This window comes from Gorilla gorilla, chromosome 1 (genome assembly GCF_029281585.2).
Source record: "Gorilla gorilla gorilla isolate KB3781 chromosome 1, NHGRI_mGorGor1-v2.1_pri, whole genome shotgun sequence".
Taxonomy (NCBI): Eukaryota; Metazoa; Chordata; class Mammalia; order Primates; family Hominidae; genus Gorilla; species Gorilla gorilla.
The window spans coordinates 190,773,465-190,797,598 of NC_073224.2; the positions used below are offsets into that span (position 1 = coordinate 190,773,465).

The 24,134-nt window shown below is 37.7% G+C and overlaps 1 protein-coding gene and 1 long non-coding RNA gene across 9 annotated transcripts in view; both read left to right on the plus strand.

Moving 5' to 3' along the window:
• LOC129524051 (uncharacterized) overlaps positions 1 to 13,912 on the plus strand; it is a 45,687-nt gene extending 31,775 nt beyond the window's left edge. The window contains exon 3 of the long non-coding RNA XR_008667697.2: positions 13,712 to 13,912. This is a non-coding gene — a long non-coding RNA (uncharacterized lncRNA). The remainder of the gene's footprint in view (positions 1 to 13,711) is intronic.
• LOC101147269 (AGBL carboxypeptidase 4) overlaps positions 1 to 24,134 on the plus strand; it is a 1,515,476-nt gene that overhangs the window by 837,445 nt on the left and 653,897 nt on the right. The gene's annotated exons all lie outside the window — the stretch shown is intronic.

Genomic DNA, 24,134 nt, shown 5'->3' on the forward strand with positions numbered 1-24,134 from the left:
ACCATATATTAGGTCACAAAACAAGTATCAGTAAATTTTTTAAAATGGAAATTATATCAAGTGTCTTCTCAGACCACAGAAGAATAAACTTAGAAATCAATACCAAGGCTGGGCATGGTGGCTCACGCTTGTAATCCCAGGACTTGGGGAGGCCAAGGCGGGCGGATCACGAGGTCAGGAGATTGAGACCATCGTGGCTAACATGGTGAAACCCCATCTCTACTAAAAAAAAAATACAAAAAATTAGCCTGGCACGGTGGCGGGCACCTGTAATCCCAGCTACTCTGGACGCCGAGGCAAGAGAATGGCATGATCCCCAGAGGCGGAGCTTGCAGTGAGCAGAGATAATGCCACTGCACTCCAGCCTGAGTGACAGAGTGAAACTCCATCTCAAAAAAAAAAAGAAATCAATACCAAGAAGAACTCTCAAAATTGTGCAAATACATGGAGATTAAACAACATGCTCCTGAATGATCTTTGGGTCAATGATGAAATTAATATAGAAATTTAAAAAAATTTTTGAAATGAATGAATATGGAAACACAATATACTAAAATCTGTGAAATACAGCAAAAGCAGTGATAAGATGGAAGTTTATAGCATTGTCTAAATCAAAAAATAGATCATAAATTAACAATATAATGTTACCTCAAGGAACTAGAAAAACAAGAACAAACTAAACACAAAGCTACCAGAAAAAAAAAAGAAGTAACAAAGATCAGGGCAGAATAAAATGAAATTGGGACCAAAAAAATACAGAGCATTATGAAATGAAAAATTGGTTCTTTAAAAAGTTAAAATTGATAAACTGCTAGCTACACTAACCAAGAAAACGAGAAGACACAAGTAACATAATCAGAAATGAGAAAGGTATTACAACTGATAACATAGAAATACAAAAGATAATTAGAGAATACTATGGACAAACTCTCACAAACTTGAAAACATGGAGGAAATGGATGAATTTCTGGAAGCATACAACCTCCTAAGATTGAACCAGGAAGAAATAAAAATCCTGGACAGACCAATAATGAGTAGGAAATTGAAGCAGTAATAAAAAGAGCAGTGAGTTTAAGGTCAGGTACTCTGGGTTGTGGTGTTACCTCACCAACTTATCATTGTTGCATCTCAGGTTTTTTTCATAATAGTACAAGGGCTGTTGTGAGTATCAAGTAGTGAAAGAAGATGTCTTTTAGAGCTTTGGTTCTGTCTGTGTAAGGTTACTATTCATATTAGCATAGTTGGCTAATACTAAAATGCCCTTTTACAAAGGACATGAACAGACGCTTCTCAAAAGAAGACATACAAGCCAACATGTTTATAAACATATGCTTATAAGCTGGGCATGGTGGCTTATGCCTGTAATCCTAGCACTTTGGGAGGCTAAGGCAGGCAGATCACCTGAGGTCAGGAGTTTGCGACCAGCCTGGCCAATATGGTGAAACCCTGTCTCTACTAAAAATACAAAATTTAGCTGGGTGTGGTGGCGTGTGCCTATAATCCCAGCTACTCTTGAGGCTGAGGCAGGTGAATCACTTGAACCCAGGAGGCAGAGGTGGCAGTGAGCCAAGATGGTGCCATTGCACTCCAGCTTGGGCAACAAGAGTGAAACTCCATCTCGAAATAAATAAATAAATAAATTTATATGTTGACATACAAGTATATAAATAAATATAAAACAAATATATAAAACATGTAAGCAAATTTATAAAAAATACTCAACATCACTAATCATCAGAGAAATGCAAATCAAAACCACAATGAGATACCATCTCATCCCAATTAGAATGGCTAGGATTAAAAAGTCAAAAAATAACAGATGCTGGTGAGGTTGCAGAGAAAAGAGAACAGTTATACACTGTTGGTAGGAATGTAAATTAGGACAGCAATTGTGCAAAGTGGTTTGGAGATTTCTCAAAGAACTTAGATCTACCACTCAACCCAGCAGCCACATTTCTAGGTATATAATGAAAGGAAAGTAAATTGTTCTACCAAAAATATACGTGCATGCATATGTTCACTGCAGCACTATTCACAATAGCAAAGACTTGGAATCAACCTAGATGCCATCAATGATGGATTAGATAAAGAAGATGTGATACGTATAAACCATGGAATACTATGTAGCCATAAAAAAGAACAACATCATCTCCTTTGCAGCAACAGTGATGCAGCTGGGGGCCGTTTTCCTAAGCAAATTAATGCAGGAACAGAAAAACAAGTACCACGTGTTCTCACTTATAAGTGGGAGCAGACATTGAGTATTCATGAACATAAAAATGGGAACAGTAGATACTGGGGACTACTAGAGGGACAAAGGTGTGAGGAGGCAAGGGTTGAAAAACTACCTATTGGGTACTATGCTTATGACATGGGTGATGGGATCATTTATACCCCAAACCTCAGTGACAAGTAATGTACTCATGTAACAAACCTGCACGTGTACTTCCTGAACCTAAAATAAAAGTTTAAAAGAAGTGCCCTTTCATTCATTTACTCAATAGATATTTATTACATACACATAGTATGCCAGCATTGATAATACTAAACTGACTAAGACAAACTTAGTTGCTGTCATAATGAAGCTTTCCTGCATTATGGACTAAATGTGCATCTTGTGCTAGGTGATATAATTGGAGAAGTACATGGTGTGGTGGGAGAATCTGGAGGAAATGCCAAGTCTAGTCTGTTGGACAGTGGGAGACATTGATTTAGAGAATGTTTTGTAAGTGGAGACTTCTTCCTTCCCTTAATGTACAGGACCTTCTTTGTATCTGAGTTGACTGTTTAAGGAACTTTCCATTCCACCAGATAGCAAACTCTTTGAGAGGGCAGGGGCTGTTTCTGATTCATCTCTGTATCTCTCATGCATTGTGCTCAACACAAAATGTATACTTAACAATATTTGCTAAATTTAGTTGAGCAAAAGATGTCAGAGCATCCAATTTGGAACCCTTTATGGATATTTCCAGTCCAATTGAGAACAAGGTTTTCATTTTCCTTGACATTAATTCCAAAAGAGGCAGGAGTTCCAGGCCTGTAAAACCACATCACATTTGTAGTTCTAGTGGGTCTCTTCTTCACTTCTCAGGAACACTTTTGTTTGATTTATTCTGTTAATTATATACCCTAAGTGATTAGATCCAAAGTTAGCACATATAATATGTGTGAGCCTGTCCTTCCTATACAATTCTAAGAACTTTGTGGAAACGGACAAAAACAGTGAAAGGAGGCTGGGAGAGGAAGGGAAGTTACTCTATAATCATATTGTTGTTTTAATAATAGGTTTATAGAAATTAAGAGTGCAACTATTTTATTAATGGGACTTTTAATTACCCACCATGGTGAAGGGTGAGGCAAAATATCTCTCAGCCCCACTAATTAATATGGATATTCAATGGCTGTTAATTAAGGACAAAGGAGACCAAAGGAACACAGTCCACCCTTTACTCTGATGAATGCAAAGTCAAACCAATAACTTATTTCCAAATTAACATGATTGATAAAAAGTTAAGCTCAGATCCAAGCCTTTTCCCTTCAGGGAACCATAATTTTCTTGTTTAAACAATAGAATAAAGGACTCATCTGTGTACCTAGGAACAAAGCCCAGACCTGCAGGCCCTGAGGAGATAAGGGAGCTATAGATTATTTTGTGAGACCTGCATTTCAATAGGCAGCATTTCACAGGCCTTTTGTAGCCCTGCTTATCTTAGAAACTTTGTGTGCGGCTTTAGACTCATGGGCAGGCCCAGTCTTAGCCATGTTGTCTAGAGGAAACCACTTTTCTGGCCTCTAGTACATATACCCATTTGCCTCTGAAAACCCTTCCTTGCCTTATGTAGTCCTGTAAAGACTCACATAGAACAGGCTCGCAACCTGACTCTCTTGAAGAAATTGTGTTTACACATGCAATATGCCACAGCTAATATCTCTAGTCTTTGGAGGAAAAATAAAAACAAAGAATGCATTATTATAACAGGGGTGTCCTGTTGAAGGAAAGATCTTATGATATAGAGAAAAGAATATGGGTTTTAGAGTTAAACATTGATTTTATCCCTTAATAGTTTAGTGACCTTGGGCCTGGAGCCTTAGTTCCTCCATCAGTAAATTTTGGATATCATACCCACTTTTTCATACCCACCTGAAAAATTCTCTTGAAAAAAGGTAATTAATGCAAAGATCTCAGCAAGCAAAGCATTATCAGGATCTTGCCTTTTGTTCACAGTGCTTTTTAGTTGACAGTGGTTTGAGCCTCACTACAAACCAGTGAGGTAAGAAAACTAGGATGTATTTTTCTCTTTTTTTACTGATTAGGAAACTGATGACCAAATAGGATAAATACAAAAGAGGACATTTAATCTCTGAGCCTCAGCTTTCTCACTTATAAAATAGTCATATAATTATCCACCTATTTGGATTGCAGTAAGGATCAAATGAGCTAAAGGTGGTGAATGTGCTATGTAAACCACTACTCAACAAACTCTATCAAATTATAGTTTGATATGTTACATTAAGGATCTGGCCAAGGTCATGCAGAGAGGAAACCAGCTGTTCATTCTTTTATTCATTCACTCACTCATCTGTTCAACACATCAGCCCTATCCTATGTACCAGGAACAAGGTGTTCATAGTCTACAAATAAAAAAGGATAATTCCAGACAACTATAAGAGGAGAAAGATTACTCTAGGTAGCTAAAAGGACATTATGAGAAGGAGGATTCTCTCTGATGGTCCAGTTTGCCAGACTATGGTTTGCTCTCCATTCCATACTGCCCTCAAATGTATGCCACTCATCTCCTTAGGAGCTTTCTATGGATGCTCACTGGCTGTGTGGTAACAAATACCTGGCTACATGCATAGCTACCCTCCTCTTTCCTTCTGGGCAGACATTGCTAATTGATCACAGTACTTCTTCCTGCTGAATCTGGATTCTGTCTCAGAAACCTTCTCAACATAGTGCTCTAGAAAGCAACTGCCAGTTGATCAGAGTTGGCCATAAAACCTATGACCCCCTGGAATAGTATTTCCACTGTGTTCTTTCTGATTTTACTCTTTGGATATTAACGAGAAAAGTGAAAACTTTGCACTCCTTCTAAACCAACCGGCATTAATATTTTATGAGTTAGAAAATTAAAGCTCAGAGAGGTTAAGAGGCTTGCTCAAAGTCACACATTTAGTAAATCTGGGGAGTGGGAATCAGTATTTTGATTCTGAATTCAATTGTCTTACTGATGTACCAAGTTGCTTTTAAATTTCGTGCTCCCTAAGATCTGTGCGCTGCTCCTTTCAAGTAAGAAGCACCTTATCTACCTACCCACTTATTCATTTGTTTATTTGTTCATTCAAGAACTATTCAGCTACTAGGGGGATAGAGATTATTACTCAAAGGACATGTAATAATTGTCTGCAGTATATAATTAGACTATAATCTGTCTGAGGGCAGGGACTGTTTTTTGGTTCACCATTGAATCCCAGTGCTGAGCATAGTATAGTTACATATTATTTGTTTAATTAATCAGTAAATATTCTGTCTAGTGGGTGAGCAGCCAAGTAAATAGTCTATGACAATAAAATGTGCAATTGCCTGGCATAATCTCCAGCATTGTATAGGTGCACAGCATTTTCTAACTAACACTGAGCTCAGTGTGCTATGGGAATGCCCAGGAGAGTCCCTTTCTCTGGCAGAGGAAGTAGGAGATGATACTGAGCAGCATCTGCAGAAATGAATTGATAAAATGGGTGTATTAGCCTGTTTTCATGCTGCTGATAAAGACATACCCGAGACTGGGCAATTTACAAAAGAAAGAAGTTTAATGGACTTACAGTTCTACATAGCTAGGGGGGACTCACAATCATGGCAGAAGGCAAGTAGGAGCAAGTCACATCTTACATGGATGGCAGCAGATAAAGAGAGAGCATGTGCAGGGAAACTCCTGTTTTTAAAACCATCATAGCTCGTGAGACTCATTCACTATCATGAGAATAGTATAGGGAAGACTCACCCCCATAATTCAGTTACCTCCCACTGGGTTTCTCCCACAACACCTAAGAATTGTGGAAGTTACAATTTAAGATGAGATTTGGGTGGGGACACAGCCAAACCATATCAAGGGGTAAAAGAATATTCCGCACAATGTGAACAGCATGTTCAAAGACAGAGATTTGCAAGAGCACAATGTATTTAGGAGAATGCAGTAGGTGAAATGAGGGGAAGTGTGCGTGAGCCACATAGTGAAGGGCCTTGAATTCCCTGATGATTTTGACTTTATTCTGAAGAATGTTTTGGATCCATTGAAGAATTTTAAGCAAAGGAGTGACATGACATGATTTGTCTTTTACAAACAATTCTCTGGAATCATAATTTTTTTATTTAAAATCTTTTAACACCAACTCAGCAAGAGATCTTGAACATTTGACTCTCATAAATGTTTAGCTTTTATTATTGTCAGTGTGGAGCCAATAGATGGTTGTGTGTCTCTGCATATGTATATTCATAAAAAGAAATATTAGCAATAACATTTTCCTTAATTAATTTTCCCATGACTGGATTCCTATTTGAATATTCATTCTTACAACAGTGCAGTGTGTTGTGATGCACTTCAGTGAAATTAACTCAACGAGCTCTTCTTTCCAATTTTAATATTCCATTGGGTTTTCTATTCCCGAAAACTCATTAGTATCCTAGTGCAGTGCTGACGAGAAACAAGAGAGAGGCATATTGTGTGAATGTGAGTTGGAGAAAAGAGACAGCTGGCACAAGAATATTCTAATAAAGCCCCAAAAAGGCTGCTGTGTCTTAACAAAAAAAAGGGTGCTTTAGCTTTCCCTTTGTACTTAATTCTGAATCTTATTCATACCTTTTATGAATGCTGGCTAAAGCCAAATTGTTCTCACTGGACCTCTTCATGGATCTATGCCAAAGAAATTTGGTCTATTTTCCAAATTTTCTGGTGGTAAGAATTTTTATATTCACTTCATCTCATGGACATTGTAGATGACATAGTTTTAATCTCCAGCAAAATCATTTCTAGCAACTTGTCTCTTGACTACCCTCCCCTCCCCAGGTTGGCTTTGGTCAACCTGTGTGTTTCAACCATCCAGTTATGCCCATTTTCCCACTTGCATGATTTTACTTATGTTATTATTTCTTCCTAGAGTACTTTTTCTATTATCTTTATAATATGTTGGCATTCCAGCCATCTTCCAGGGCTGAGTAAAATGTTTGTCCTTCAAGAAGGCTTCCAGCCTAAAAAGCAATTGTAAGTTTTCCTCCTTCTGGATCTGTGATACCCATTACATTCTAAGTCTTTTGACAGCTGTTTGTGTACACACTCTCTTGTGATTACAATAGCTGTCATTTATTGAGTACCCGCAATGTGTCAGGCTTGGTATTGTTGTTACCATGTAGGGTTGGTTTTATTATCACCATTTTACAGGTGATAAAACTGAGGACCAGAAAGGCTCATTGAGTTTCCCAAGGACCACAAAGCTAGGTAGGGACAAATATGACTATAAGACTATGAAAATTCATACTTTTAGTATGGAAGTATGACTACTAAAAGTTCATATTTTTAACCACATTTGACAGTTTTCCTGCTTTATTTTCCCATTGTTGGAGGATAACAGGGTAGGGCATATTTGAGATTAGACTTGAAGAATAAATGCATTAGGCAAAGGTTGAATGGGGTGTATTCTAGGGAGAGGGGCATATGAATATAGGAATGAAGAAATATGTATGCATAGGGGAGGCAGGGTGTTGGGGAGCATTTGCTCAACAAGCTGGTTACTGCCAAAGCTCTTATGAAGGATGAGAAAAGACATAAGATGAATGGCCAAATTATGCCCAGATTATGATGGTGTGGAGCATCGGGGAACTCTAGTCCCAGGTCCAAGAATGGAGGGAGAAGCTGAGACCCTGGATGGAGGCAGGAGTGTATAGAGAGAGCTCATTCTGATACAGGGAAGGTACCCGGGCACAGGGCTAGAGAGTTCACAACTCATTTTTAATTGGCTGGTCACCTGGGCATTGCCTGGCATTGGGACACAGAACAAGCTGAGATTGCTTTGATGCTGATTTTCCTACTACTGAAGGAGGGATCCTTAAATAGTTGCAAGAATAGGATTGGGTCAAGGACCACCAGTTCTGGGAAGAAAAGAGATGTGAGGGCGGGGAACTAGGCAGAGTATTGCATAAGCCAAGTAAAATCAGTCCCTAAACTGGGTCATGAAGCAGGGAGGTGTGAGGGGGAAGTAGCAAGAACTTCCTTCGTGTTTTTAATGTGTTAAGACTGTTTTAGTTCAATGTGAGGCATGATCAGGAAGAACATATGTCCAAGTTTCTCTTGTTTTGAAGTGTTGATTGGTATAACTAAGAGAATGCTAAAATAGCTCTATAGACACATTGAAACATTTCTAAAGTAACATCACAGCCTATTCTGAGGGTGGTGAAAGGGAAGGAGGATTTGTTGTATTCTTGTGGTGACATCTAACTGGTCCTTTGGCACATCGTTAACTATGGACAAGTGGTATCACCTCCAGCCAGACTTTTGTGGATCCCTGTTCAGCAGCCAGGGGATTTACACAAGAGTTGTGATGCTTTGCTTGTAGCTGGCCTGTTCATAACATCTCTGGCAAGGCATTTCTGCCATCTATGGTTATTTCCTATGCCCTTTTCTGTAGAATCTATTATGTCAAGTGGATTTTCTATGGGGACAGAGACCTGGTCTGTCTTACTTACGGGCATCTCCACAGAGCCTATGGAACACAATATGGACTAAGAAACCCGGGTTTGGTTCCCAGTTCTGTCACATAATTATCAGCTGGGTGCTTCCAAGCAAAACATGTAGAATTCCTGAGTCTCTGTAAAATGGGAAAACAGCATCTGTCCTGTTTAATGCCAACGATTATTGTGGGGATCAAATACATATGAAAACACTTGGAGGGACATTAAAATTGGCAGAAGGAGATAAAGGGGAGAGATTCATCACAAATTGTGCCCTGTGCTAAGTGCTTTGCCTCTAACACCATGTTTAAATCTCATGGCAATTTTATAGGACGTTTTCATTGTCCGTATCTTTCATATGAGGACATTGAGGCTCATAGATGTTAAGGTCATTTAGCATCTTACATTTAGTAAGTGGCAAGCCAAAATTGGCAGAGCCTCTTGTGCCTGATTGCAAAAACCCATGTTCTTATCCTCTATACTGCACAAATGTGATGTAATTTTATAGAAATACTGACATTTCAATGTAAGCCTTTGCAGAAATCTATCATATAAGGTCAAAAGTCATTCTTAAATGACATAGCAATGGCACCTGACTTTGTCTAGGGAGAGACATCTTTGCCCTAATTAGTATTGGGGTTCCTGGCAACCTGTATATGACATTTTCAATCATGTCTGTGGGAACTAGGGTAAGAGTGGTTTTGCAAACACAGATTGCATCTGTTGATGGTACTTTTCCTCATTTATGCTCAGCTCTCCATTTAGAGATGTACATTCAGTGTGCTGAGGGCAGAATCATTTTGCCAATGTACACTATATTTGGTGTAAATCTGCTTTTCCCCACATTCTTGCATTGTTCTTCCTATAGTGATTAAAACAGTCTTGAGTGGTTCAAGTGAGATAAAAACATACTCTAATTAAAGGGGAAGCACTGTATTTAGAGGCAGAGACATGTATGAAATCCCAATTCTACCCTCACTTAGCTTGGGGACCTTGGACTCTTAGAGACTTGGTCTCCTCTGTAGAACAGTGACAAGAGCAAAATGGTTAAGGCAAGTATATCAGAGGGTCAGTATGTATGAGAGTGAGTTCTACATCTGGCACCTTGTAAATGTTAGTTTTTTTTTTCTTTTATTTATCTTTAATGTTTGGAATAATTGCTAAAGATCAAAAGATTTGGGTTCCAGTCCCAGCCTTGAGAAACCTTCACCTTTCTGGGCCTCAGTTTCATATGTAATCACTTCATATGTAATGAAGTAATTCAGGTAGATAGTCTACATTTTAATGTTGGGATTTTGTTCAGGTCTTATATCTGTCAAAAGCCAAAGGTCTACCACATGGAGTGGCCAGTGACCACGTGGAGTGGTCAGGTCAAGGAAGTCTTCTTTGAGATGACAGTGTTTGAGTTGACTCTTGGAGTAATATAAGAGCTATCTAAACAAATAATAGGACAGCCTATTTTTCAGTTTATTTACAGCCTGAAAGTGAGAGAGCAAGAAAGATTCAGAAAACCACAAGTGTGTAAATAAAAGTGAAACATGTAACATTGTTATATAGGTATGTATGCATCTATTGTGTGGGTGGAGGTAGGGATAGGAAAGCTTAAAGTACAAAGACATTTGGACTTCACCTCATAGATGATGAGGAGCTTTGGAAGTGGAGAGGCAGCATGATCAGACTGGATTATTAGAAATAGCACTTTTGTGACTATGGGTTGTGATAGGCCAAAGAGAGGCAAGAAGAACAGTTAGGAGGCAATTCCAAGACCCTTGGTATGAGCAAGGCACATTTATGGGCAATGAAGAGACCAATTGCTGCAGTAATTCCCCTGAGATGGAGGGGGAAATGAGAAAGGCCAGGCCAGTAAAGTCATGTCAAAGATTCTCAAACAGAACTAGAAGGTGGCAGAATCATTTCTGATTCTGATTAGTGCAAAATTAAAAGTAGAGGTCAGTTTTTAATATACACATGTGCTAAGCAAACTACAGTCTCTCCTCAAATTCCGTCTGGGATACAGAGGGAATGTCTACATTTCTTTGTAATCCTTAGGATTGAATGTGAATATAAGGAAAAACATCACCTTCTGGCCAGGAGACTTCTTGGGACAGAAGAATCACTCACTACATTTGATTAGATTTAAGAGCAGGAATTTGACACTTTTTAGTAGAATAGAAGACAGGATTATGTTTAGGAAGGGACTCTTCTTTCTTGGTGAAATTGCCATTTTGTCACTTATTAGCACTTATTACCCTTCATAGCACTTATATTCTTTAATGGCATCATTCAAACCCCAAAGTGTGAAAAATGGAACTATGGTATTTCAATCTTGAAAGTATTTACTGAATATCTGTTATTTCTTGGAAGGCAGTCAGGTCTACAGGAAAAATGAATGAAGTTGTTAGGAGAACTAAATAAAATTATATGAGATATGTAAGGTGCCTAGCACAGTGCCTGATATAAGGCAGTTCAAATAATAATGATCTCCTCTTTTTTACCCCTAGGAGACAAGGACTGGATGGTGGAAAAAAAAAAAACAGCTTATACCCACTGGGATTTATAGCCTCATTAGAAAGATAAAATACAATGAATAAAAATAATCTTTCTAATGTTTTACAGTTTATAAATCACTTTGCATCCACTATTTCATGTCAAGCTTCTAGTATCAATTGAAGTAACCAGGGCAAGGCATGTTATTAGCCCAATTAAACAGATAAGGAAACTAACATTCAGGGAGATTAAGTGGCTAAAGACCAAATTGTTACCAAGTGGCAGGGCAGGCCTACCTCACTCCAGATTATGGATATTTCTGTTAAAGATTGATTCAAGGTAGGTCAGCATATCAAGCACTTACCCTGTGGTAGGTACAAGGTACCATATGAACCAAATCCTAGCCTATGAATGGTAGAATTTATAGTTTATACTTTTATTGTAGAAACAAAATGCTAAGGCAGGGAACCTTGAAGAGAAAGGGTCTATTCTTTTTGGAACTCTGCAATTTAGTCTAATTTTGTGCTGTCTTTCAGGATCCACTTCTAAGGATGGTCATTCTTCACTTGGTCTTCTGTCCCTGTCTCACTTAGGGTGGGATTCCAGTAATACCCTAGAAACTGGTCTAATATGCCCAGGATTTTTTGTCCAATTCTTCTGTTCTCACCCCTGCTTAATGTAGCCATCTGGAGCAGTTAGTCGTATGCCTCAGCGGCTAAGATCCACCAGATACCACTGCCTACGTCCTGCTGACTACCACTGTGATTTGAATTCCTAAATTTTCCCAGGGAAAACCACAACTCCTGTTTTCTGTTGTCCTCTATTCTTCTGTTATTCCTCATCTTTTGTGTAGTTCTCTCCCCAGCATCTTTAGAAATCCCTTTAAGGGGAACAGGCAAAACCAGATTTATGATGGCACTGACCCAGGGCCTTCATTGGTTTGGAGCTTCTCACTGGCTTGTCTTACATGTGGGGATATAGAGAAAAAGAATCAACTGCAACTAAGCAGGTTGTTATTCTGAGGAAGTGAAGAAGAGTGCATCATAATTCTTGCTCCCAGGGAGATGAGACACACTTGGATGAGTTCACTAGGCAGCACATGAAAATTTTATCTTGAGTACTGCTTTAAATGCATTATCTCATTTAACCTAGGTAATACCCCTGTGAGTAGATATTAGTATTTTTATTTTATAGATGAGGTAACTGAGGTTCACAGAGATATTGGGATTTTGCCCAAGTCCCCACAGCCAGGAGGTAGTAGAGCTGTGGCTCAGGATTCATTCTTCTGACTGAATGCACCATTCTCTTCTCTTACTCCAAAGCTGCAGTAGATGATCAAGTTCTGGACAATGCAGCTCTGATGCCAAGTGTTGGAACCCAGGTTGGGGGTGGTCTGGAGTAGTGTGGGATGGTTTTCTGAAGAACCTCAATGTTTAAGGATGAGTTTGGAGAGACAGAGAGAAGGAAGGAGGCCATCCATGGGAACAGAGTGTACAAGGCTGCGGAGGTAGGAATGAATTGGGCACATGTGGAGGTGGTGTGGATCGTGGCCTTACAGGAGCAGAAAGTGCATTTTGAGGAGGAGGACAGCTTGGTTTGTCTGGGTAGAGGGATCTCAGCCTAAATATGTCCTTGTCCCTCCCTGCCTCCACCATGACTGTGGGAACCAGCCCTCTGTGAGTATGAAAAGACCCACTGGAAACAGGAATTTGGCTCTATCATGCAGACCATGCTGAGGAGAGGTTTTTCCAAGCCATATTTAAAACATTGTGTTGAAAAACATCCCTAAATTCTCTAACAGAAGACAGATGTCTGCTTGAACAAATATCAGCTCTCACATAATTTGTTGTTTTGATTTCCCCAGCATTTGCCTATTGAATCTGACAACCTCCTATAATTATCCATTTTCCAGAATGAATTACAGGGTGCATGTCCCATGTATGTGGCTCACAATGCTCTTGGTTCATGGAGTATATGGATGTATGGTGCATCTGTGCAGGGTACCAGATTCTGTCTGGCTCCTTGCTGCCACCCCCTTCTCAAGCTCCTATGCTTTTACTTGGGCAATTTGATTCCCATCTTCTGGATCAGTATCTTCTGTACTAGATATACCAAGGCCATGGTTGGTCAGGGACTAAATGGAGACCCAATTCAATAATTCAGTAAAGTTGGCAGTATAGCATGGGCCTTGAAGTTCAGACAGACCTGGTGTCAAATTTTCCACTTACTATCGGAAGATAATTTAACCTTTCTGAGCCTCACTCTTCCCATCTGTAAAATGGTTGTTGGAAAGAGACTATTATTTAGCAGGGGCCAGATAAATGACAGTTATTGCTGTTATTATTTTTCTTCTTGTTTTGACCTCATATATTGGTTGATACCTAATATTTATTTAGTATTAAGAAATTGTGCTAGTCATTGATAAGTACTTTATATGTGTTATATCATTTAATCTTCATTACCATCATATGAGATTGGTACTATTATTGTCCTTATTTACAGATAAAGAAGCTGAGATTTAAAGATGTTAAGTAGCTGGGCGTGGTGGCTCACGCCTGTAATCCCAGCACTTTGGGAGGCTGAGGCGGGCGGATCACCTGAGGTCAGGAGTTCGAGACCAGCCTCAACATGGAGAAACCTCATCTCTACTAAAAATACAAAATTAGCCGGGCATGGTGGTGCATGCCTGTGACCCCAGCTACTCGGGAGGCTGAGGCAGGAGAATTGCTTGAACCCGGGAGGCAGAGGTTGCAGTGAGCCGAGATCGTGCCATTGCACTCCAGCCTGGGCAACAAGAGCGAAACTCCATCTCAAAAAATAAAAAAAAAAATAAAAATAAATAAAGATGTTAAGTAACTGTCCAAAGAAGGTCATACAGCAGGAAGAGGCAGAGCTAGAGTTAGAACCCATGCAGTGTGGCTGAAAGCCTGAATTCATAACTGCTTCATTGGCTTTATCATAATTCATAACTACTACATCTGTTCTCTTACTAAGACAGAGATATCACATTATGCCTCATGTCTGTCTGTTTCTCTGTGTCATAGCTTTTCCTTAATAGTCTATCTAGTATTGTCTTGAATCTGCCAGTTCTTTCTATAAATTGCAGCCAAGTAGTTACAGACCTGTTGGCCTCTCCCTTGCTAGTGTTGACTTCTGAATATTGCTCCTTTTGTCCTCTGCTTGCTGTGCAATGATTTGTGCATTCTTTCCGCAAGCTTTCACCAAGTATCTTCTATGTTCAAGGCCCAGTATGAGGCACCAGGAATACCAAAACCAATTTGACAGAACTACTATTTTAAAAAAAGTCAGTTCCAGTAGGGGAGACAAACAAAAACAGAATAATGCCACTGATATTTCTAACCCATTTTTTTCTCTTATAACCCCCTATATATAATTCATTACTATGTCCAGTTGATTTTGTATCCTTTGGCTCTTGAATCTGTACATTTCTCACTATCTCCACTGGTATTTAAGTTACTATCATTCCTCATTGAGCTACTGCAATAGCCTCCTTACTGGTTACTTGCATTCAGGTTGTGTTGACCTCCAAACTATTATTAATACTGCAACCAGATTGGTCTTGGAAAATGAAAATCTGTTTAAAATGCTTTAATGGTTTCCCAGTACTCTTAGCATTATGGAAATAATAATGAAAGCCTCAATTTATGAGAAAAATTAAAAACGCATAAGCAAGTTGTACTAGCATAAGATGACTGGATAGTCTTTATGGATTTTTGTAGCTCTGACATCCAAGATTTGCCTTCATCTTGATGGAACTATGCAGCTTTGATACCATCTCTAACCAAGATGTACCCAGTAATTACTGACCGTTCTCTAGTCACCCCAAGTGGATGAATCTTTACCTACTTTAGTGACAAGACTAATTAAAGATTGTATTCATTCATTTATTAATTCATTCCACAAACATTCACAGAGCATTCACTCTGTTTCAGGTCCTGAACTGGCTGCTGGAAAAATAGGCTCAGCTCACTTAACCCCCGTAACTGTCCTAGTTACTAGTGTTTCAGCAGTGATCAAGGCACAAAGTAGGAATGGTCCTTGTTCTCATAAAGATTAAATTTGAGAATGAGACCTAGTTCCCATTCTTGACAGGTTTGTATTCTATTAGGGAATACATTATTCATTTATTTACCTGACATTTGCTGGGTATCTACCCTGTGTCAAGCCCTAAGAATATAGTGCTGAATGAAACAGACACAAAGTTGTCATAATTACTATATGGCGTGGTAAGTACAAGATCAGAATTCTGTGCAAGGGGTAATGGAACCCTAAGAGGGAGACTTGAATTCTGCATGCAGAGCTGGGATGACATCATTGAAATTAACTGCTAGGAATAGACCTTAAAACTATATAGGATACTGTATTACTGTTAGGTACTATTAATGAGCACCAAATTTAAGTAACGTGTACACTTGACATTTCTGCTCTGCTCTTTTACAGAGGACATTATCTCTAATGCATGTGTATAATAAACATTTATTATAATATGCATTATATTGATGAGGAACCTGAGGTTCAGGGGTGTGAAGTCATTTGCTCAAAGTCACAAAGCTAGTAAGTGAAAGAATTAGGATTCCAGCTTAAATCTGCCTAGCTCCAAAGCCTTTGCTCTTTTCACACTACCCTGCTAAATACACTGACTTTTTCTAGACTCTGTCATTTGGCCTCTTAGGACATGTTATAATTTCATTTATAATTTTTGTGCACCACAGACCTCTAACTGTCATCTTCAGTTTGAGGCTTTCCATGTGAAACCTGAAGATGTAGGCCTGCTGTAGGTCCAGAGTTTTGGAAAAGGTATTTATTGTTTCAGGAAAATTGGTATTCCAGTTGACATTAATTCTCATCTTGTTTCCTGGGTTCCCACCCATCTCAGTGATAACTGAATTTCCCTGGCAAATATCAGGCTGTCTTTCTATGCAGCAGGTGCTATGTCCTCCCCACTCCTCAATACAAAATTGACCCCTGCCATATGATTACCCCTTCAGGGGGAATATGAAATCAATAGATTGGTCTTAATGGCCTTAATAATCTTAATAGTCCTGTGCAAAAGAGCACATCCAGGCAGAAGACATGGCACTCAATTCCACTGAGTGCAGAGCTTCACGCTGGGCACTGAAGGGAGTCAAAAGAAATTTACCATATGGAACTCAGGTTTACTGTTTCAATATGACTGATGAGTTGCTTTGCTGTTGTGGGCCTCAGTTTTTTCATCAGCAAATAGGCATGTCAAACCCATTGATTTGTGGAGGATCACCATGAAAGTGCTTTACTAACTGAAAAAGTGTTATTCACATCACATATTGTTCCTTGGGGATTATGACTGTGATATGACTGGTTAAAAGAGCACATAGGAATGATTAGATGGTAAGGAAAATAGTAATGTTCATTTTGCTGGCTGACTGTGGCTAGGAAAAGCTAGTCAAGTCCTCATCTATGTTTCTACAGTACAGTAGGAACCCCATTATTCCATACTCAAGACATTATTTTTATGTTTCTGTACTAGATTATGAGGCAAAATGACTCGACTAAGGATGCATTAAGTTCAGTGGCAGAGTCTGAATTGGAACTCAGGGGTTTAACTATTCCAGCACTTTTCCTGCTGTACCATGTGTCTTCACAAGATATAATCAAAATGGGATCTAGTGGCCAGATTGTTTGGATGGGGATGACCCTTGAAAACCAAGACAGAGCTTTGTTGAGTTGTCACTGGTTACTCTTTTCTGGCCTAGGATCCAGCCAGTTTCCTGACTAGCCTTTTCTTTTGCTATTGAATTTAATATGGGAGCACATCTTGATCTGACCTTTGTGTTCCAGTAACCCCATTTCGAATTTTTCCATAAACATTATAGGACTTAGTATGCACATGTTATGCGTGTATGAGAGAGAAAGGAAGAGAGAGCGAGACAGAAAGTTAAGAGATTTTTTTGATAGTACCCAGGAGTGATCAGGGCCTGAAATGTAGACCTATGTTAGCTAAAATTGTTTATATAGGGTATTAAAATTAGGCATCAGTGTAACAATTTATGAATTTATCTTGAGAAATAACTCTCATCAGAAGCAGTTTGCGCAAAGTCCATGTGTTCTATCATCTGTGCATTAGCCTCTATTATCAAACAACATGGGAAGTCAAATCATTACTTCAGGATTGCTTTCTTCATTTGTATGAGCAAGAGCAATTGAGATACTATTTTATGACTTCAGGGATTGTCCCATTATAAGGATAGCTGTACTAATGGGACTGGAGGATTCTACATGTGCCATTGATTTTCGTGGAGTGTGGTGTGTATGTTGGTACCCATGACTAAATATGCAGATGCATGGTTTCTGGAAGTGTCATGTCTGTATGTGTAAATATAGATATATGTCTGGGCTCCTTACCTAGGTTTTATTTTTGGAGACTTCACTTCTTTTTACCTACCTTACTGCAACTTGAGACTAAGACCTTGAATATAGTTAATAATCAACAAATGCCAGTTTACTAATAATTGGCCAACATGGTACATAGTTTACAAGTGTGGAGAATCTGGCTGTTTAATTCCATCATCATTGTCATCACCATCATCATCATCACCACCACTGTCATCATCATCAAACCTTTATGGAATTAATACTTAACTATGTACCTACAGAGTATGGAAAAACAAGTCTATCGTTTTCTCCTTCATGACACTATGCCCTCCTAGAGTGATTGTGTATTGTATATAATTGTATGGGCAGGAAGAACTTCTGATCAAAGGAGTTAATGATTCTTGTCTAAGTGATTTAGATTAAGAATGAAACTATGGAACAGTATCCATGACTTGTCACTCATCACCATGTCATCTACACAGGTAGCATCTTATCTTTTTTGCAGGTAGTTCATAGCACTTACTTGTTATTGTGACAGATCCAACAGTAAAGGTCTGTCTTTCTCTTTGACCTTGATTTGAACTTAGGACAGCCCCGTGACATTTCAATTCAACTTATAATATACCCTGTAGACCCTGGTCAGTTGATGGATATCTTTTAGTCTCATTGTATATAGAAAGTAAATCAAGTAAAAAGTTTGCCTGTACTTGTTTTAATAATAGAATCATAGCATATGAGAGTTAGAAATCACTTTAGAAAACACCTGTATTCCGATGTTCTTATCACTACTCCTGTCATTTGATAATGTCACATTCAATGTTTTAATGAATGTTGATTTTCATTCAGTTTGTTGATTTTCACCCACCTCAGCAACACTATTTATTATCATATTCTAGACCTTATCAATTATTACCATATTTTACTAAATCTAAGTTGCCATTATCTTTCCTTTTTCAGAAATGATAAAATGTGAAAACATACAATAATACTTGTGTCATCTCCTTTCTTTTCAGTCCATCTCTTCCATATTCCTGCTTTTATAGTTCTTCAATACCATTAGAAAGTCAAACCATTGATCCTAATATCCTTTCAATGCCCCTGATCCCCATTATATGCCCATTTCCTTCCTTATCAACTTAGAGTTCATGATTTATTTTTATAATAATTTCTTAGGTACCTTTAACTACCTTACCTTCTTTCCCCTATACCTTACTTCCTAGAAAAATCTCAACTCTCATTAAACCCAACTACATTAGAATAATTTTTTTTCATTTGTACCTGAGATAATGAAGGAATTTGGACAAAATCTCAAAACCATGATTTTTGGTTTCTTTTTAGATGACTTCAAACCTCAGGTGAGTCCATATTACATTTGCCAAGTGAATTTATTCTTCCATCTTTTGAAAGGATAATTTCATAACGTTTTCTCTCTCTTCAGACATTCAATATTCCTTTTGTCTTCTTCATCCTCAGTTAATGGGCATGGTGACTTCAGAGGTCAGAATAGATGGCAGTGTTTTTTTTTTTCCCTGCCATTTGAGTTTAGGATGTCTAGAGAGAAAGGCACAAGAGTCAGCAGATAGAGATTAAAGATATCATCTTTATTGCTGATAAAGAAAATATTACATGTATCTGCATATCAGTGGACTTTTTAATAGAGAACTCAGTCAGTCAAAGGTAGCTGAAAGCTGCAGGCCTACTTCCTTCCCAGAAACAGAGTATTCTCCTATAGATTGAACAACATGGAGGAGCACAGTGGAATGTACATTCTCTGTTGGCTGTTCCTAAACAATTTCATTTTGTTCTTTCAAATTCATCAATCAAAAATGCCCCTAAGGATGAGAGAATGAATACTTAGAAAGAGACCATGCATATTAAACATGAAATTATGGAAAAGGAACTTACCTGCTAAATATGACGTTTATTTTAATTTTATGGGAGAAATAGAAGCAATCCTGGAGAACATCCTTCAACCTGCAAATCTATCCATTTTTTGAAACTTTGCCATCCTTCTCTTTTAGAATTGATAAATTATTTGAGCTTTTATCTAAGGCTATCTTTTCTCCTGAATATCAACTCAACTCACCTATATAGAGATTTTATAAAAATTTTTTCTAACTTCACAGTTTTCTAGTTCTTACTGGATTAGTCTCATCAGCATACAAATATGATACAGTGTTTCAACTTTAAAAAAAATTAACTTCATTGCCCATTTTTATTTAGTTGTTGTGGCCCCACTTCTCTGCCCTCTGATATAGAAAAACTTTTTGAAAGAATAGACTATTTTCTATCTCTCTTTTCCTTTCACTGTTTCTTAACCCAACTCCAAGGCCTTTTATCCCATCATTTCACTAAAATTACTCTTGTCAGGGTCACCAATTATTTCCAGTGTTGACAAATCATATGCTTAGTTTTCAATCTTGACCACTCAGCAGCAGTTGATCACTCTATCCTTAAACACTTTGTTTACTTTGCTTGAAACTGCATGTTCTTCTGATTTTCCTCCTTATCTCTTAACTACGCCTTGGTCTTTTTTGTGTATCCTGTTTATACTGTGTTTCCTCTATCTAGAAGCTCTTCCAAGAGATCCACATGGTTCACTTCCCCACTTCACTGAAGTCTGCTCAAATGTCACCTTTCCTGACCACACAATTTAAAATTGTAATCCCAACCCTCAATCATTATTCTCTTACCATACTTATTACTCCATATAGCATTTATAACATGCTGACATATCTTTTTTCATTAGTATAATGTCAGTCTTTTCCCACTATAATGTGAACTCCAAGAGTAGAGATTTGTCTGTATGGATCACTCTGTATTCCTACCAACTAGAACATGGTCTGACTGGCTTAATGACTAATAGAATAAATATACAATGGCAAAGTCCTTCTTGGGATTAGAGACAGTATAGTGTAAGCAAAAAGTACCGACTCCAGATACAGATAGACTGGGTTCAAATTCTAGCTCTACTCCTTTCTAGTTTACTATTGGGTTTGGAGGAGTTAAATTAACCTCTTTGAGCTGTATTCCAATCAGTAAAATAATGGCATGAGTATCTATTTCACACGATTATTTTTTGAGTTAAATGAACAAATATAAACAAAACAACTAGCCTTAGGCTTCATACGTAATAGGCATTGAGTTCTTTTCCTTTCTGTCTTAAGATGTATTTTTGCTCTTCTACCCATATAGATCCTTGGTTTGGTATAGAGTACTATTTTTTTTTTTTTTTGAGACAGAGTTTCACTCTTGTTGCCCAGGCTGGAGGGCAATGGCATGATCTCAGCTCACCACAACCTCTGCCTCCTGGGTTCAAGCGATCCTCCTGCCTCAGCCTCCCAAGTAGCTGGGATTACAGGCATGTGCCACCACACCTGGCTAATTTTTGTATTTTTAGTAGAAATGGGATTTTTGGTCAGGCTGGTCTCAAACTCCCAACCCCAGGTGATTTGCCCACCTCAGCCTCCCACGGTGCTGGGATTACAGGCGTGAGCCACTGCGCCCAGCCTAGAGTACTATTATACCCAAATCTCATGATGCTTTTATCCTACTTAAACCTCTACCATGCTTCCCTGTTGCTACAATAATATTCAAGTTTCTCACACTGATTTTCAGAACCCAACAACGAACTTGTATGGTCTTTTAGACATCATCTTTTACTATCTTCTTCTATGTACCCTGTGCTTCATCTAAATTTATTATTCATGGGACAACATGGTATAGGATCCTACCTCCACACTTCTACGTATGTTGTTTGGCTCTGCTCACAATGTCCTTTCCCAGCCTCTCCTTTGTTAAAGTTCTGCCCATTATTTAAGTCCCTGTCAAATTAACAAATTCCTAGACACTACCTCAATTCATAAATTACTCTCTCTCTCTTCCTACTGGTTCATAAAGCTTCTGATGTAGCATAATCTTCTCAGGGAAGCTTTCCTTGCCACATTCCCTCCTACGCCTCCCACTTCCAATTTTTTTGGAGGCACACATCTGGCTCATCCTGGCTCATTCCTTCTGCTCTAGCATTTACCACTGTACGGAGAATTATATGTCTGCCTGTCTGTATTCCTGCTAAATTGTGATTTTCTTGAAGACAGGGTCAATGTAATATATATCCTCAGGGCTTAGTGTGGCTCCTAGAAGATAACTGACATTCAGTGTATTAATGAAAGAACAAAGTGTCCATCTCCTCTATTAGATCATAAGGATCTGGAAATTTGTTACTCGTTCTTAGTCATCTGTGTCTGTTTTTTATCCTCTATAATAGCTGGAACGTAGGGAAGAAATATATTTTGGTGACTAAGATTATGGTCTGTCTCTAGCATTAGTTGTTTTGAGTTCAAATATCAGCTCCACTATTTACTATTTATGTGATTTGCACAGGTTATTATCTCTGTGCTTAAATGTCCCTGTCTCTAAGATAGTGATAATAGGGATTGGTATAAGGATTAAATGCAATCATTCTTGTTTAGCTCTTAGTCTAGTATCTGCCCATGGTATATCAACAAATTTCTCTTGGCTTCCATAGAAAAACATATTGATAAACTGTGGTAATCATATACATGTAGTATATTAGGGCGTGGGCACAGAGGAAAAAGTGAGTGTCTCCCTGAAGGATATACAAAGGTACTGGAGAAAGAGATAATTTCAGGCCACAGAGCAAGCAACATTACAGTCATTGATCATACTTTCTGAATTGGCATGTAAGGAAGGAACAAGACACCCAAGGAAGGGTGATGGTCAGTGGAATGACTATCAGATTGTAGTTCCTTCACTTCTAATAGTTAGAAACATATGTGAGTTATTCTCCTACATCACTCGTTTCCAGGGTTTATTTCTAGATATATCCTTGCAGGAAAAAAAAAAGTCTTTTTAAAATGTTAATCTGTTTCTACTCTAAACCCATTTGGAACTGAAGTGTTTTGGTTGGATCTGAAAATCACTTGAAATATGGGCTGTGATCAAGCCTTGTACTGGAGTACACTGATGAATATAGGTGGTGTGTAACCCACACACATGGAAACAGAATATTCAGACCTCATATCTGTCCACCCACTATAGGCAGCAGAATAATGATTTTGAATGATGCCTTTGTTTCCTCTCCCCAAATAACACTTGAAGGGGTCCTTGTGCCTGGAACATTGCAAAGTGAAAAGCAATCGGTTAGGGAATTAACTGTAGAATATGTATGGTAGATTCTTACAGTTATAGCCTCCAATGAAACACACCTCCCTGAGTTCATACCCTTTTGCAATGTGACATTAACACTTTCTTATAAGATGTGGTATCTATTTCCCAGGCTTTCAGTCTGGACTGGCCTTAAGACTTGTTTTGACCACTAGAATATGTCAGAAGAAACACTTTGTGATTTCTGAAGCCGTACGGACATTAAGAGCCCTTGCCATATCTGCTTCGGTGCTATTAGAATGTTTCTGTTATTATGTGAAGAAGCTGTCAAACTACCCAGCTGAGTCTAGACCAAATTCCTAATGGACATAATTTTGTGCAAATAAATGGCACTGTTACTGTAACTTACTAAGCTTTTGGGTGATTTGTCATATAGAAATAGATAACTACCATAACAAAGAATCAACTATTTAAGGTTTAATATTGTTATATATATCCAAGGATAAGTTTTAAATGTTCTCAAAATAGTCACAATTCATATATATATATACACACACATATTTAAAACATATATATAGTTTATATATTTGACATTCAGTGTATTAATGAATATATACACATTAATATATAAATGTTTATGTTTATGTATAAATACAAATATTTAAATGTAAACATATTTGTATATTAATGTATATATTTATATATACATATATTATAGTAATTTATAAATATTTATATATGAATATAAATATATACATTTATATAAAATAAATTTATATATTATATAAACGTATATATTTATGTTTATATATAAATATTTTTACATAAATATATATTATATAAATATACAATAACTTACTCATGGAACCAAGAGTGAGACAAAATATATATAACATATTTATATGAATATAAATTTATAACATATTTATATGAATATAAATTTATAACATATTTATATGAATATAAATTTATAACATATTTATATGAATATAAATTTATAACATATTTATATGAATATAAATTTATAACATATTTATATGAATATAAATGTATAACATATTTATATGAATATAAATGTATAATACATTTATATGAATATAAATTTATATATACTTTTTATTTCATTAGCTTTTGGGGTACATGTGGTTTTTGGTTACCTGGATGAATTGTACAGTGGTGAAGCCTGATGTTTTAGTGCATCCATCACGTGAGTTGTGTACATTGTACCCAATTTGTACTTTTTTAATCCCTCACTCCCCTCCTGCTCTTCCCCCTTCTGAGTCTCCAAAGTCCATTATACCACTCAGTATGCCTTTGCATACCCATTGCTTAGCTCCCACTTATAAGTGAGAAAAATATTCACAATTTTGAGGCAGCATGGTTTACTGGAAAGGCATGGGGTTTGTCTTTATGCAAACTTGGATTC